The 18,500-nt window shown below is 33.4% G+C and overlaps 1 protein-coding gene across 3 annotated transcripts in view; it reads left to right on the top strand.

The window, feature by feature from the left end:
* The first annotated feature begins 1,206 nt into the window (after positions 1–1,206).
* Positions 1,207–18,500, top strand: part of LOC107225191 (protein draper) — a 45,211-nt gene continuing 27,917 nt past the window's right edge. For 2 of the 3 annotated variants that reach the window (XM_015665569.2, XM_046739070.1), the window contains exon 1: positions 1,208–1,481. The gene's annotated coding sequence lies outside the window, so the exon portion shown is untranslated. Of the gene's footprint in view, positions 1,482–18,500 lie in introns of all 3 variants that reach the window. The other variant, XM_015665570.2, reaches the window with a different exon arrangement.

The raw sequence follows: 18,500 nt of genomic DNA on the forward strand, positions 1-18,500 counted from the left end.
AATATTTTTTTTTGAATTTATACTCACTACCGCCACGGAGTGGTAAAAATAGTGTGCAAGCTGCCCGTAAGGTCACAGCATGCTTTGATCCATTCTGTGGCGCCATCGCTCCTGGAAAGCTTGAATAACGTAACCTTGAGCGCCTGATATCGCAACTACAGATACACGTTAGAGCTGCAAATTCCGTGCAGTCAGGCGCAAAGTTTCGACCCATTCCAATTGCACTTGAATAATGCTGGCAAAATAAAGAAATAAGGAAAGTGATATCTGATTTGAGTCATGCACTGAATTTAACAGAAATTCTTAACCTATGAAAATAGAGTGATCGGGAATTAGTTATCAGAGAAAGGTAACGAAGTGAAATAATTGAAGAGAGAAAAAAGAAAACTGAAAATTAAGATCTACTGTGGTTTCATTTTACACTAATAACGTAGCTTTACTGTAATTTATTAATATTATTGACTAGTCACTGATTTTTGTTCTGAAAGTACGAGAGAAAGGACGAGAGTGAAAACGTAAAAAGATCGTCAAATATGTAGATGGTAAGAATAACGAATTTTCAAGAATGCAAAAACTTATTTTGTCCACCTTTTATAATGCACAAATTTGAATTATATTAAAATGAAACTGTAAGAAACACCAAGTATATAAAGCCAAAATATAGAATCGTCAGATTGAATGAGAGTATAGCAGAATTCTGGAGATACAATTTTTTTGTTTCGGTACGTTAACTTTCTACATTTTTAATATTCTATACTTTGACTTTCTACTCTTGTAAAGATGCTAAAAAATTGATGTTCGCGTCTTCAAAAATTGAATATTCTGGTGTTTCTATCGATTAAGTCGAAAAATAGTGGTAGTGGAAGCAGAGTAGAATGTGAATCGCATACCAAAAAGTAAATCGAAAAACCAGTATAATTATAAAATTACAATTAAAATGAATAAGCATTACGTTAGAAGAAAGTCTTTAACAATTATAAGTTTTGCAATTAAATCAGACGAATCCAATTTCACAACCACGGCGAACATTCGTAGCGTCGGTACAACAGATGCCTATCCTTACCTTGTCTCGAGAGGTTCGATCTACACGCGATAACTGGCATCGAAGTTCGTTTGAAGTTCTCCGAGAGAGCCGCCAGACGGAAAAAGTTACATCGCCAGCGCCACCAGCGGATACGTGTGAAACTATTCGCTCTGACCGAGGGACGCTCGAGAATTTGTTTCGATTCAGTGCGGCTAGATCCTCCTCTGCAGAAAGTTTGGTGCGGGATATATCAGCGATAGTCGATAAACAGTGAAAAAGTGGAAATAACCGAAAGTGAGCTTTGTAGTGCAGTGCGTGAGTGTTTTTTGGTGAGCGATCAGATCCGCCGATTGCATTCTGAGATACCGCAGTGAATCGAACGCCACCGATTTCAAGATCCAGTGCAAAGTAGGGAAACCGAGAGCCCTTGGAACGGATTTACCCCTCAACAAGTAATGTAAGTGTTTATCCAAGTGTCCTCGTTCTGATCTTCGTTGCTGGCATCCCAGCTTCGGGCTGCGGTATTAATGAACCGTTACAACTGCCGCTGTGGCAGAGAGAGAAAGAGAAAGAGAGATTGCAACGTATAATCGCCTCTCTTTCTCCCCCCATCCCTCTTTCGTCCCCCGACAGTGGTTGTGGAATCTAGTTTCTGGTACCAGATTGTGACGCGGTGCGTTGCCCCCTCGTCGGTTCTTTGTGCCCTCGTTCGAGGGCCTGGAACACCGCGCGAAGCGTGCGGAATGCAGCCGTTTTTTGTTTTCATCCCGGCCGAACGCTTTGAGAGATGACGATCGCCGTGTTTTAAGTATCATTATTGTCACGTGACTGACTCGCTTCTCTCGATCTCCGTCATTCTTTCTCTTTCTATACGGTGAGACGAAGGTCGTTGTTACGCACGACGCGGTTGAACCACTGGCTTGAAGCCGCAGGTGGTTCGCACTGTTCTGACAAGTTGAGTCTACCTCTCGCGTCGCAATGACGCGAGGAAACGCTATTCTGGTGAAAATGATTTCTACGATTTTTTACGAATTTTTAGGGAAATTGGATCGCATCGCATGAATTTGTACGAAAAATTGTAAATACGCCTAAATTATCATGAAAATTTGTATTTTTTCACTGAAAATCTACAAGATACTACGATTTTTAAAGAAAGTCAACAATTATTTGTGAAAAACTATGCATGCTTACAATTTTGTACACGAAATGACACGAAATGTTCCAAATTCTGGAAAAATTCGTAGTAGTAGTAGTAGTAGAAATTTTCATTAGGGTAACCCGGTGCTGATGTGGCCCACAAATGCTCAGAATGTCAGAAACGATGAGAGAAAGTATAGGAAGTCAAATTTCGTTCAAACCTTCGATGACCTATTTGATTTCGAAACCAATTTGGAACCAACGAGTTTCAACAAAATATTTCAATTTATGGTCGAGGTTGAAGCTAATAACATTATTTTGTAACCATACCAACACGTTTAGTTGATTTCAACCAAATTTTGTTGGACTAATAAATCTAGAATTGACACAAATATGTAGATATTTACTTCGTCGCCCGTGACCACAAATATAGTTATTTCAATGATTTTTTTCTCTCCGTGTATTCATAGAAAAATTGTTATTTCAAAATTTTAGGATCTTTTGAAATTCAGTGAACTGTAATAACCCAAAGCATATTTTAGAAACGTCACTGTGTCACGATTTCACAACAGAGCCGCTTGAAATTGTAATATAAAATTTTGCTACTAACTTCAACTTCGTAATTATCCATCATATTAGAGAAATTAAATTACCGTATAATTTATTGTTCTTCATATAGTTATTTCAATTCTGAAAAACGCTAAAATTGGACAAACGACGACAATTGCTCATTTTCACCGTAAACTTAATTGCACAACCACGATTTGAAAGAAATATATTTATCGACACACCATCCAACGTACGGACTGCGATCATTATTACGTTACGTGAAGTGTAAACATCAGAAGATTATATTAGAGATATTAGATTTATCACTGAATAGTTCGTATCAACGCAAGTCATTTTCAATTTCTTCTGCGTTATTAGTTCATTACGTATACCTTATACATTGTCTAGAAACCGATTGTAGTTAATCCGGTTTTGTTTTTGTTTGCAAAGAATTATTAATTCATTCTTTGTTTTATAAATTTTGTTTCATTTTTACCCAGCACATAGCGAAAGTGGTATATATACATTATACATATATATATTGCAATTGCGCAACAGACAATTCAGAGATAATTAATTTATGATGTTGCAAGCGATTGAGCGCATTGCACTTTAACTGCGAGAGTGTGGAAGGAAACACAATGATAAAAGGTTATTATTGTAATGTTCCACGATTAAAAAAACAAACTGCGGCGTATGAGAAAAAAATAACGATGATGAGGTTGACACAAGGTATATACCGTTTTTATTCTTTCTTCTTCTGGTCTCTCTTCCTCGTGCTCAGCTTCTGATCTTCAATTAAACGACATCGCGAGTAAGATGGAAAAGAAGGAGGCGGTTCTGACCTTCGCTCAGAATATTCACCGAGCTCACTTTTCCTCTGCGTCACTTCGACGAGATTCGAGGTCGTTATTCTGTTTCTTTCTCTTTTGTTTCGTTCCTGTCGTGACTCTAAAGTGCAGCAAAGCCAATTGATCAATCAATCCGATGTAGGATATATCAAACATCGCGCAGTCCATTAAATTGTCGAATAAAACAAATCCGCGCTGAAATCAAGATTCAAAAAGTGATCCTCGAATTGCAGATCGAGACGAATTTTATTGATCCTTAAAGTGATGAATAAAAGTAATTCAAAATCGTACATTCAAATGAAATATTCAATTCTTAGTGGTGAAAGAGTTAAATAAGAGAGGATACTTTACTACGTTTATTGAAAATAGTCCCGATTTGTGATCGGAGTTTTTTGTACCAAAAAGCCGTCCTTGTGTAATTGAAAAGCTTGTAAACTAGTGCGAGATCGATCGTTCAGAAAATTTACACGAGTTTTGGAGATCATTTCGTATTATTTTTCCCAATTTTGTGCATAGGAGTCACAATTTATATCAAATTTCGCTTCCTCTCCATGACCTTAATTAATAACTAATTATGTTACGTTTTATTTGGGTTAAAGGCGTATTCCTTGGGATACAATAATGACAAATTTTTTGCGTGAATAAGTTCTGTACAAATCAGCTGATATATTTTTTTAATATTGTCATGCGTCCAGTATATTTATGTTAATCTGCGAAGAATTCATACACCAACAAATTGCATTGAAATTAATTAAAATCGTACGACCTATGCCTGTTTATCTCATTTCGAAATAATACATATATATATTAAAACAACCCGATCGCTCTGAGATTATTATACAATAATTGGCCTTTTTTATCATTTAAAATTCGTCGGATTCAAAACCTAATTTTTCGGTACGAAAGAAACTCTTTGCTTTGATTAAATACAACTTGACTGACTTCAGTCACAGATTACTCTTTCTATTTTAATTTCTGTTTTTTATTGTTTTTCGCTGTGATTACACACTGTGTAAAATAGACATCGGCAACAATAAATAATAAATGACAAGCCCGCGTGACAAAATTACTATGCATTTTATCCCCACAGCGTAAGCTTATTATAGTCACACGCTAAAGTATCCCGAAAATATCACTGGGTCGAAGTTCACTGTCTAATCGACACTGGGAATGCTTGGAATTACTTATCGGACTATTCAGCATGTAAAATGTCAAACTAATGAGACAGTTTTTATGACGAATAAATATTCGCTAATTTCTTGATTAGTGTGGTCATAAATATAATATCGACGTACCGTGTAATAATTTGACGTAATTGAGATAGAAATTTTGCGATGAGCCAAAAAGAGATTAATTACTCAGGAGTTCAAAGAATATTTTTCCCGCACTCTTATCGTAAATGCTGAATTACTTAAAAAATATTTTTGAATGCATCTAGATATATTAGTTTATCAACATTACTGTAACGTATCTAATCCACTGGAATTTCCTCCAAGTGTGCATGGAGCTTTTTTTAATCATTGAAATAATCTTCCGCCTTTTAAACACTACTTAATACTTTTTAGCCTGCGTGAAAAAATTCGTTGCAGTAATAATTCAACTATACAGCAAATTATTCTTCGCTTCAAATTTGAGATAAGGTTCGACTAGTCTTTATCGAAAATACTTTCTTCAAATGGTTTGTAGATAAAACGTTGAATGTCGATATCACTCCACGAATTCCATGACGATGTTCCTAATTTAAAGACAACGGTTACTTCTCATAGAAGCGATTAACAGTCTATCACATTTCGTTTTTTTTTTTTCTTTTTTTTTCTTATTGATTATTATAATGTTTTGTTATTGTTTATCTATGCGTGAATCAGGAAAATCCGCAACGATCTTTACAAGCGATATAATATCAGTGATGAAGTAAAGTAATTATATCGATTATGAAATCGAACCACCGAATAAAATAGTTTCTAAGTCATAAATTCTTTTATTTCTTATAATTGATCTTATTATGGTTTTCAATAATTGGGATATTCTCAAATGGTCGGTATATATAAACATTTTTACCTTGCTACGTGTAGTCACACAATGAAAAAAAAACTTCCAGAGAAACAAAACTATCGTCTTCTTCTCTCCAAATAAATTTGTTGATTCATTCGTTTCTTTCGAATCTCATCAATTTATTTTCCTGTTTGAACAGATTGTTTTTTCGTGTACCGTTGTATTTTATCTCCGCAGTTCAAACTATAAACAATATGCGTTATATCAATATTATCCTGCATTTACCCGCAACATCATCGCGGTGAACTTTCCATGTGAATAAAACTTTCGTAATACACAATGGTATGTATAAATAAATGTATGTATATGTAAATAATAATTTTTATGCACATTATACACACTTGTACGTGAACAAAAAATTGTTGCCACGAAATTTAGTCGTTCGGAAAAATGTCTGTGAATTTTATTGCATTTTTTCTCTGAAAAAACAATACGGTCATTAAAATCAAACTTTCCAAGTTGCATTCTTTGCGGTTAATTTTTTTTCTTTCATTTCTTTTTCTCTTTCTTCCAACATCTCTTGGATATTATATTCACTGTTTTTATCATTACATCATTGTATGCAGCTGCTCCATTTGTGGAACTGCAACGTATAAAACTAAGAGAACCTCCAAGTCGAGTCTAAGATTCTCTGCTTATTTTTATGTAGCTTCGATCTATTTTAATTTAATATAGATTGAATGGAATATAATAATTTAATCCCGCAAAACATGATGATTCAATTACTTATAATCTATTCCTGAATAATAATTTAACATCCGTCCAATCGATGAAGGGAATTTATATCGCGTGACTAATGCCAAAAGGGCGTACTACAGCAGTTAGATAGGGATCCATGCCAAAAGGGCGTATAAAAAAATTTTTTTTTGCCATTCGACTTAAAATCACTCGAAACGTAAAGATCTGCAAAAAAAAATTTTTAGATGTACTAACGCCAAAAGGGCGTATCTCAAGATATATGCCCTTTTGGCTTTAGGAAATTGCCGGCCTAAAGCCAAAAGGGCGTATAAAAAAAATCAAGATTTTTCAAAATTTTGAATAAAAATTGCATATTATTGAGTAAGGAATAAATTAGAAATTATTATCAAAAAAATAATACGCCCTTTTGGCTTTATAACTTGAGATATACGCCCTTTTGGCTTTGAAAATTTTTTTTTCATTTTTAGGCTTAGAATATATTGACAAAACGATTGGCACAAAAAAAAAAAATTATACGCCCTTTTGGTTTTGAAAAGCCAAAAGGGCGTACAATTTTTATACGCCCTTTTGGCATTAGTCACGCGATATATCCTTCCTGCATATTGAATCGAATTAAATCAACAAACAAAATACTTTTGGTTCATACACTATCGTTGAACAGGTATACTAAACATTTCATTCAAAAAACTTCCTCTAATCATAGCTTTGTAATACCGATTGCGAATATTACAACTGAAACAAAGTGTGATAGAAAATAGTTGACCACAACTGCGGCTTATAATAACGCAACTAGCATCGTTATGCAATTCGTTTAAGTTGCTCGCATACATATACATGTATTTATTATGGTATGCAGCCGTAAATACCTTGCACAACTTTTGTATTTTACGTACATATAGAATTTTACCTTCTTGTAGACCATTTTCTTTTTTCATATTGTTAGCTTTATTTTGCAACCCAGTTCGTAATAATCGAAAGGAATTGTATATTTATTGTATAACATACGTACAACGAATTATTGCGAAACAAACGCATTAGAATCCCCTGGATATAGCTAAGAATTGCTATTCAGTTGAATAGTTTCGAACTGTGGTTTGTTTCATTTAAATTTGTACGTGATTAAATCTATAAATTTATTTAAATCAGAACATTGAATTGTTATACTCGTACAGTTTAATTTTTAATAACATACTTGAATTGAACTTCTTAAACCTAATAAATATTTGTCTATCAATTAATGGAACGTTTGATATAGAATTAAAATCGATTTTCATTAGGCTAAAAAAATATTTTTCGCTACAATCAAGATGCTCAAATTATTAGATCGGGAATATCTGATATTCTATTCCCATAATCCTTAACTTAAGCGCGGTTCGATCATCGTATAAATTAGGTGTTCACACATGTTGTTTTATTCATTGATTAATTTTCGGTCAAGTATCTTTGCCACGTAGAGTTAATCGTGGATGTGCGTGTACGGTATACAAATGAAAGAGATAAAGAGGAAAGAAGGAAGAGAGAAAGTAACAAACAAATTTTACTCACCATCGATACTCGACGAGGAATTCGGGAAGACGAATTTTCCGCAAGTTGAAAGTTAAGTATGTATCTGAAGAGAGAAAAGACGGAAAATGAGGTCAAGTTGAGCTGCGGTGAAACGGAACGGGTTACAGATTGAAGGAAGATCTTTCGAAATGTATGTAACTACACACATACGTATCTATGTGTGTCAACACGCCGGTTCGATATTTTATGTACCTCGTATAATGTCGTATGTATATATATTTTCCTTCTGGATCTGGTCCAAGGTCGTTTACTATATGCCGAACTGCGGAAAACATGCAGAAGAAAGAGAAGAATAAAAAGTCGGGAAGTTTGTTGAGAAATTGACTTATTTATTATTTATTTCAAATGACAAACAGGAAAAAAGTGGCTGATTATATTAACTTATCAAGTTATTAATCTGGTGACTTAAATTTAGCCGATGGAAAAATAATTATTTTTTTTTCTACCTCAAGTATAACAATTCAAAAACTAAGAGGTGGCAGATTAATTTTTGTTAAACCGTGGAGCACAGTTAAATGTTTTTCGTTGTTTTCGTTTTTCTCAATATTATTGCTGAAAATTCGAGCTCATGTGTAATAATAATAGAATTGAACTGATTCTTTTGCCTGAGGAATTTAAAAGAATTGAATCAATATTTGGAAACAGAATTTCGAAAAAATCACAGCTCACGTTATCGATTTTATTTCCATAATTCTACCAGTTACTTTAGTTTCTTTTCTTCTCTTCGTGTATTCTATAGATTACCTGTTCAGTTTTTGTGTTTTCAGATTTCAGTTATTTTAACCTATTATATTTTGAGACGACAACTTGGATCTTCTCCTTCTGTAAACAAATCCATTTTATATGTGTATTTATAAGCAGAGAAACGCAAAATTGTCAATTTTAACAATGAAAAAAGTTACAAACTCGAATTGAATTTCACTGAATTCGCGTAATATGTTATACAAACATTTCTTAGCAACGTTAATGACGTCACATTTTCATAGTTTTCAATCTGTTTTTATTGTTTCAATTACTGTTTAATCAAAAAATGCAAAAAAGAAGTACCTCATAATTATTTCTGATTGTTTTTTCCCTTAACACATGTGCGTGTAAAATTTTTTCACGCAGCTCGTGCAAAGACCATATTGCTCGGGTACGTGTAACGAGTTATGATGATGGTACAAAAATAAACACAACCCTTGAGAATCCTACACCGTGCTTTCGGCTTTAAACAATATACGATACTCTTCACGTATCAAACATGTATAGAATTCATTATATACGCCAGGCGAGATCATATTCGTTGCCAGATTATTCATTTCATTTATTTACTTTTGTTTTAATTGAAATTTTAACCGCCGTTATCTTGATCGTCATAAAAATCATATGTTACTTGGAGTGTAAATTTGAGCTTCAAGTAATTTTGCTCAAGGTTAAAGTTTTTCTCTCACCGTTTCTCAAAGAATTCTCTTTGATTCGTTAATGCATACATAGATTTGTATTTCAAAGGAAACTTTTTTTTTTTTTTTTTTCTAAACGAATAGAATTATTGTAATCAAAACGTGCCGTGCATCGTTCGTTTGTGAGAAAAAAATGTTTCGAACTTTATGACTCGAAAATATGAACAAAAACTCTGTGCTTTTCTCAATCTCTTTTTACAAGAAATTTGAAGTTGACAGTTTTTTTCTTGAAACCTCAATATCCGTTTCAAAATTGATTGCTAGAAGAAATAAAAAAAAAAGAACAAAAAGTAAAATAGAAATATGTGCATTGAAATATTTTGGCATCCACAAAAATCGCGATACGCAGTCACAAGTTTTTCTATTCGTATAAAACTAAAAAACAAACAAATTGAACATGAATTTTGTGACGGCTCATTTTTAAAGCGTCAGGACATTTGATTAAAAAAATAAAAAAACAACGTTTACTTGTAGTTTATATCACGCTTGATCTACTAAAATTTCACGTATACATTTTCAACCGATGACTCGACCAGCAAGCTGCAGTGAAACTCGTTTCAACGTAATTAGACACCCGGCTGCAAGAGCAAGAATGATTAAAAGATTTCAAACCTGATCATAAATTATATGTTCATAGTACTTCGCTTTCTGAAATTTTCTATCGTATAAATAAAATAGGTACAAAAATTTATTCACATACCCATAATTAATATACATGGCATATTATATTTAAATAATTTTTCTAGATATTAGATATCGATGAACTATCGCTGATCAGGTATCTATCTAAATTACGTGTTGCAGTGAAGTGAAAAGCTTGTACAGAGAATTAAATCTGTTTATTTTATTTATTCCTCCAATCGATTTGTCCGTTACAATTAAATTATAATTTACTGCGCAACTATCTTATTTCAGTACATACGTACGTCCTCATGTTCAAGTTGTGTTTATACAATTATGTAGATACGTTTATCTTCATTGTTTTGGCAAAGTGAATATGAATTATCTTCACTAGCACTATACATCCTGGGCAAATATGTTTCTTGTAACTATTTACATCGCAATTCGAGATATAACGGAAGTTTACAGACCCATAAGTTGTAGCGAGTTGTCTTTTCCAATCGTTTATTTCTCTGGAAACAATTTCTACACGTATAAATATTTGTACTTGTACGCGTATACACCGATAAAAATTTCATTTGTTACCGTAACTAGAAAAATTCAGTAAATTCAGTTGGAATTACGAAAAACGAGGTACGCCTAACAATTTTGCGCTATTGTCGATCCCTTTTTAGTAATTGCAACGCGAAATCAGTTTGCTCGTTTCGCTCTACTTTTTTAGTTAAACAAGACTTTAACATCAATTTATTGTCGCCCAAGCATTAAATCTTCGCAACATTTGCAAGAAAATATAGTAACAGTGATCGTAATGAGAAATAATAGTAACGGATAAAACTAATTTTCATTTTCTTCAAAATATATATTTGATAAACTTATTATTTGTTTAACAGATTGGTTAAAAGAATATATTTCGAGGCACCGCTTACTTTATGTATCTTACACACACGATCGACGCCCTCCGTTACGTTTAATATGGATTTATATGTTGTTTGTGACCAAACTTCTAAATTGATTACCCACTTCCGGTATGACAGTGACACTCCGTTAAAATTGTGGTCTCATTTCGGGCCCCTGACTCTCTGCTACGACTATAACCTCCTTAGACTGCAACTCTAGAAATATGCATTGGCGCAGTTTACGTACCAAGTTAATGTCTGCTAGATTTTTTGAGAGCTGATGTATAAATCGATGTTCGCACGATTTCCGACAGCTGAGCTTACAATTAGATGAGTAAAAATTTCATCATCTTTATTTATTTATCAAATTATCATGCTCGTGGGCCGCAAAAATCTCTTTGGAAATACAGAAACAGAAAATTCTGCAATTATAAATAAGATCCAAACCATTTATGCTTCATTTCAGATCGATTTAAAATTGATAAAAGTCTAGTAGATTCGTTTAATCAACTCTACAATTTTTTACATTTTTTACCACACTTTATTTTATATTCAATTTTACAACATCGTATCAATATTGATTATTAAACACTATGTCAAATGTCGTAATGGAATCAACTACTGAGAAAAATAAAATCTGTTTGATTGATTTTATGAAACATAGCTTTTTAAATAAAATGAACCATTGTAGTAAAAATCTGCGCACAATATTTTGCACGTTAACAGAATTGAGAATTTCGTAAATTGTTTTCTTCTTTCCTTGAAGTATATAAATGCATTAAATAAAATCAAGTATGCATATATATATGCATCGCAAGAAAGAAACAACGAATTTTACTGCGTACATGCGATGTAGAATTTCGCTTGCTGCGTTGAATTTCGCGCTCACTTCAGTCGTGCAGAATTTCTTTGTAATGTCTCGAGGTATCTGCATGCTCTAAACAATTTCTTGATTTTTTTTATTCCCAAGCTGTAGCCTGAATTATTATCATCTCTTACAATTCTGTTTTGCTTTTTTCTTGAATTACATATCTTTTTATTGCCTGATTCATACGCGTTTACACGAACGTATATATTTATGTACATTACGATAAACGATCACAAAGGAAGTAAGAATGAAGAAAAAATAATTGAGCAATCGCAAAGAAAACCGTTTCCGAACTGCGGCTGGTTTTTTTTTTTTTCTCTTGGCTAAATTCACTCGAAGCTTTCTTCTTCATTTTTTTGCAACCTGTAGGAGACTGGAGTTTTCAGCCCCCTTTTAGCGGATCCTTGCGTGATTATTTCCCTCGTACGTTTAACGCACACAAACACACGCGTATTCGCATTTCAACGAGTGCATTATATACGGCGCATCAATTCCTGCAGACGACGAGACTCGGCTGCGTGTATTGCAGAAAGGGCGAAACGCATAGCTTTCGAGCCCAAGTCTCATTTGCAAGGTATAATGTGGGTGGGTCACCATGTGCACAGTGATGTACAGTAGAACCTCGATTGTAATACGCAGGGGGTGAAAAACCGGGAATGTTTAGTATATGGTCGGAGAATATTTAATATGTAGCCGCACAGGGGTTGAGGAAATAATTTTTTGGAGGGTAAAAAAGTAGAATAAATATATACGTAATTCTTTTCAATGATAATCCTTGGCGAACATATGTTGACATAAATTCCATGGCTGGAAATTTTTATAAATTTGTGAATTGAATTAAAAAAAAAAAAAAAAAACATGTTATAGAATTAAAATGTTTATTTTTTTCTTGCTTTTTTGTAACAGACAAATTTTGTTACAATTATCACAGTGTTGATATTTTCTTTCATTTTCTATTATTTCTTGTCAAAATTCATAAAAAAAAAGATTCAAGGGATGAGGAAAAATTGGAGTCGTTGGATGAGTAAAGGGACAGAGAAAACTTAGCCCCAGGATCATTAAAATCGCAGTTTCAATACAAAAATCGAAACGAAAGCTTTCTATTGCTCTGTTTTTTTTTTTCCTTTTCCTTCGTTTACCTTTTTATGCAATACATGGTGCAAAATTTATCAACTGTCTTCTTTTTATATAACCAGATTTCTCAACAAATGTAAATAACTTAGATCCAAAGCAAAAAAAAAAAAAACAGGCTACGAGTAAAATCTTCATCCCAGTTTTATACTAGCGATAAATTTTGTATATTTTATGTTCGAGTTTCTTAGAGAAAAATAATTTTTTTTCGCGTGTGTTTTATTCCTTCTCAATGATTCCGACTACGACATAAAAACGGGCTGTGAATGCGTCACTCTTTTATACACGAGGCACAAGCTCCTGCACCCTTTATCCGTAAAGCCCCTCAATAACCGTGTCGCCCCCTCGCATGGGGTTGCTGATCGAGCAGAGTTTTAAGGCTGGTTTACGGTGCAGCAAATATGAAATAAACTCTAGTGTAGATTAAGCTCGGTCCCATGAATATCAACGGTTCGAAATCGTTTGGAAAAAGTCAATTCTTCCGTCATTGTAGGTTGATATTCGCGCTTGTGGATGACCGATGTTATTAACCCGCTTAAAAACAAGCCATCTAAAAACAACCTCAACAAAATGAAACCCGTACGAAAACGAATACAATTATAAAAAGAAAAAAAAAAGAAAAAAAAATAACTCCAGCACGTCAAAAAATTGACACATAATTAAATGAAATTAAATTTCACACGTGTCAATTTTTTCATGGATTACTTTAGTGTGATTGTTTTTCTCCTGTGTTATATTTTTTTTTCGAGTTATTACTTCGGATTATTATTTCTTGGTCATTTATTGGTCCTGGCACCTTGTTTCTGGATTCAACCGGTCGGTGAAAAGCACGATTAATGAAAACATCCAGCCTCTGTATTTATTCACGTATATTTTTCCTGTTCAGATATCATAATGACTCAACTATTGCCCGGAGATAAATTTATACAGTTCACTGTACGCACGAGTAAAATGCAGAATAAGGGGAACGGGGGTAAATAAATGCAAAAAGTAAATAGCAACGGAAGCGGAAAATTTTCTCAGAATTTTTTTCTGATTGCATTCTTTGCATTAGGATTAGTCAGATGTATCTTTCCTTCTCGTTAGTTTTCCTTTTTTCTTTGAACCGACGTTCGTAGTCCAGCGTCGTCGCCGTGTGACGCCTCTCCTAAGGCGTGACTAATCTGGGGGGGGGGGGGGGGGAAGAAGATTAAATCTCCGTCAAGTAGATAATAGAACGCGACATGTTACGCGGTAAACGTCGAATGTCTTGTCCATGTTAACAGAAGACTTGGCATATTGTTAATATTCGTCTTACACGAATTTTTCATCGTTAGTCTACGTTTTTCATTAGAGTATGAAGAAAAAAAAAAAAAAAAAATTCAAACTCAGGTGTACCGAGGTTCGATTGATTTTTCCTCGAATTTTATTTCCTTCGTATATTTTCTCGATTTCTGTTGCAAAGAATTTACAATTTTTCTCAATTTATAAACTAATTATCATTAATTGATTGAGAACTGTTTTTTCTTATCTGATCATGTGATATCATCACATTAATTTCGTTCTTTTACTGATATGTTTTTTTTTTATTTTTTGTTATTTTTTCTATCATCTTGATCATTCGTCACAACAATTCAACTGTCCGATTACACAGCCACACGTGATTCATTTCGAAACATAATTTCCTACGTCTTTATATATCAACGCAAAAAATACCCTAATTAATATCTTAGCTCATTGTCTTTACTGCTCTTCTTATGACAATCTTATCTGTCGGTCACGGGAAGTTCGTCCGCTGCCCCGCATCGCCACTCAATCCAGTCCATTGAAACTGACCACTTCCGGTGAGGATCGCGGTCCTCCTCGGTTCGATAACCTTAATACCACTAGGATACTCGGCACCGTCGTAATTATGCGTACAACATGCGGGTATCTCCCACTAATTCGATTAACTTGTCTCGATCGATTAGCCCGATTGGACGATTGAAGATGAGAATTAAAAAAGGCTGAAAGTGGTATTTTTTACAGCAGGAAAAATTTTTGATTTAAAAGTATTTGTGCGTGTGCCAGGGCTAATGATTTGCGAAGAAGAAAATTATTTTGAAAAAAAAAAAATAATAATAATGGGATTTGCAGCCTTGTTTAATTTTCCTCTTCAATTGTATATATACGTAGGCGCAATATAGTTATAATAATCTTAATACCGATAGCATCCAGTTTTTGCAAGTATTGTATAGTAGAGTGAATGGCTAGTCATAGATAAAACTTTTCACTTATTATTAGATATGAAATAACGACCGTACGATCTCTAAACTTTTGCGCCTTACCGTTTCCGAATTTCCAGCGCTTGCTGTCCTCGCAATAGAAATACGACCGAATTTGTTTTTCACATAAAAGAGTCCAATCTTCCAAAAACATGAAATTTATTTCAAGGCAGAATCTCAGGAGTTGGAAAACCAAATACGTTTTTCTCTTGATTTTATTTTTGCGTCAAAAAGTAGACATATTGAGGTTTGACCTTAAATTTCTAGACCAAGATGAAAATGGGATAGCGTAAAGTAAATCGGTACAAATATTTCAAGATTCTCGAGTTTTGTAATATTTCATAACGATTTGATTAAATGATCCAACTTTTATCTCGCTAGAAATATTTTCGTATATACTCGAAAATGTTCTAAATTTTTCACAGAAAAAAAACACAAGTAAAAACAATGTATTGTTTTTAATATGTGAAAATGTGTGATGGATGTATGTTTAATTGTTTATATCGTAGGTACATACGCACTCACTTTTATCAATCTCGTGCAGCGGCCGTGTATCTCCTAACGCGCAATCATATCTCTATCACTCACATCCCTTGTGAGTATTGTTACAGACCGCACATCCCGTGATTCAACCGTATGCAGTTATACTGAATTACTTTGTGCCTGATTATGCACTTGGTATTAGTACACATGTATAACAAGAATCAGAGCGAAGTCACGTTTTTATAGATTAATTGCCACGAGAGGCATTAAAGTTTATTCAATAATTGACAAGATCAAAAAATTCCAGTGGTTACGACGTGAAATTCTTGGTCCGCCCAAATCTCCGTAAGATTCTTAAATTTTACCGAATTCTCGGTATCAAAAGTCTGCCAAAAGATCACGAGAATAATATTTTCTTTCAACAACAGTCTTGATCGTTTTCTAGCGGTAAATAGAGAAAAAATCATTTCCTTTGCAATTGTCAAATTGCAACAAATATAGACTCGGTAAAAGAATTTTTTTTCGTGTTTCTTCAACGACTAATCAAAGTAAAGTATTCGTAAGTTTTGAATGTGGTTTATTTTATCTTCAATCAATTCGTCCAGCTTATAATAATAAAAAAAAAAATATAACAAATTTACTATATACGGTGAAAAATCTAGTCAAATAATCAGTTGATCAAAATTCTGTATTTATTTTCTCGATCTCTCATCAACGGTTATAATACCATGTATAAAATACCTCGCGCTTTAATGACGGAAATTTACTTGTGAGAGCTCGAGCATGACGTACGAAACAGAACAAAATGAAAACAGAAAGAAAAAAAATTTTGTTTTTGTTCGCTAAACGCGGCTACCGACGCATATGTAATTAATCGAGTGACACACACGACTTCCTGTTGTCTCCTTCCCTTCTCCGCAGAGTTCCTGACTTATTCTAGCGATGTGAGTTCGCACATACGAGATAACACATAGTAGGCACATGAAACATTAACCAAGCGTAAATTATTCGTTTCCAAAGGTCTCGAATAAGGTATACGCATGCGATATTCGTAATATATTATATAAACCGTCTACTGCATACAATTTAGGGTGCTTCGTTTAAGACGACTATTTTTTTTTTTTTTTCATTCCATTTTCAATTCTTCCATGTACATTGTATAAAACTCTAAAACTTCCGGCCATGGTCAATTAAATAGTATGAAAACTCGCGATGCTATAGATAATTGACAAAAAAAAAAAATTATTTTTACGTGTTAATTAAATGGGAAAATTTCAAATTCATTTAGCGAGTAATTAAGATTAAAATTAAGAGCTAAGCTTTGGTGGGAATTTTCTTTTATATGTTCAGAGTGATATTTCGTCTATGGAGTGAAAAAAAAAAGGATAGTCGTCTCAAACGAAGCACCCTAGTATACATATATACATATAAATATATATATACTGAGCGAGGATTTACGAAAAAACGCCAATTTATTTATTTTTTATCATCATTAAAAACATACAGCATATGTGTAAGTCGGATGTATCAACGGATAGGCAGCTGAATCACGCGTTATTTTGTACGGGACAAGTTTTTTTCCTCTTTCGTTTATACTACTTGAGTTTCGTTTTTTGTTAAATTTTATTCTTTTTTTTTTTTTCAACGGGCTCCAGCTACTTGCAATTTTTTTATTTTTTTTTTCACACATATGTTCCTTCGGGAGACACGCGTCCCGCATTTTTAAGGCGTGATTCACACTGTGTACGATGTATACGATATATTAAATGAAACACACGTCGCGTACGGTGTCGGAAGCGTTATTTCAGCTGCTACTTTGCGGAGCGTAACTGAATTCGTGTGTATATGGCGCACACCATGCAAACTCCACCAGAATCCCGTTACTTTTCTATTCGTTCTGATCTAACACGTAATTTAAACATTTTTTCCATTCTCAGACAAGTTTCCCAAATTTCAAACACTTGCCGGCTATTTTGTTTTATAGATTTTTTTCTTCGACCGTTTATATCAGTTGTGAATTTTTCAACTCTGAATCCTCACAATGAATCGTAATTTCTCTTTCTCTTTCTTTTTCGATCATGAACATGGAATTTTGAAATTATCGTGTTGTGAAAGTTTTTTTTTTTTCACATCTTTCTAAAAACTTTAATTAATTTTCCACCTCTTTACTTAATCTGTTTTGAAATTTTCCACTCGGCGACTGTGATTCTTGACTTTTTTATTCCTAGTATCTATTGATGATTTGCAAATGAATGCATTATACTGACATTCTCGAAAAGAAATATCAAAAAACGTAAGCTGTACTTTATTTCAGTCCAGTTCGAAATAGATTTAATATTATTATTTTTGTTATTGTTATTATTATATACATATTTTTTTAAAAACATATATCTATTTCTTAATTCGCGAAAATAGAAAACAGGAAAATTCACAAATTAAAGTTCCACGATTTTAAGTAAAAATTCAATTCTTCGACCAATTTCTTGATAGTCATGAATTTATTTATTTGTATAATTGATGAATGCTATTTATTAACAATTCAGTAGTATTGAAAACTTTGATAAAGTTTATAAATTTAATTGAAGTAAAATCACTCACATTATATACACGAACTTGTAAATAATGTGCGCAATGAACAAAGTATCTTGAAAATCGAGCCAGCAATAAGAAGGTTTAGTGTTTATTTTTAGAACTTTTTCTAAATTTACGTTACCTCGCACACAGAATTGTTCTCATTTTTTAGAACAAGCGTGACTTCCCCAAGCGTAAACAAATTGAAATCGAGATGGTCAAACGGAGAGGAAAATATTGGATGATTCGACTAATTTGTTAGTAATTTATTCCGTTGTAAGCTGTGAAATATTCATTAGATTTCAAGAAATTCTGTACCAATTGACCTATCAAAAATTAGATAAAACTGTACTTGTTGATTTTAATG

Source organism: Neodiprion lecontei, chromosome 4, assembly GCF_021901455.1.
Source record: "Neodiprion lecontei isolate iyNeoLeco1 chromosome 4, iyNeoLeco1.1, whole genome shotgun sequence".
In the NCBI taxonomy this organism is placed as follows: Eukaryota; Metazoa; Arthropoda; class Insecta; order Hymenoptera; family Diprionidae; genus Neodiprion; species Neodiprion lecontei.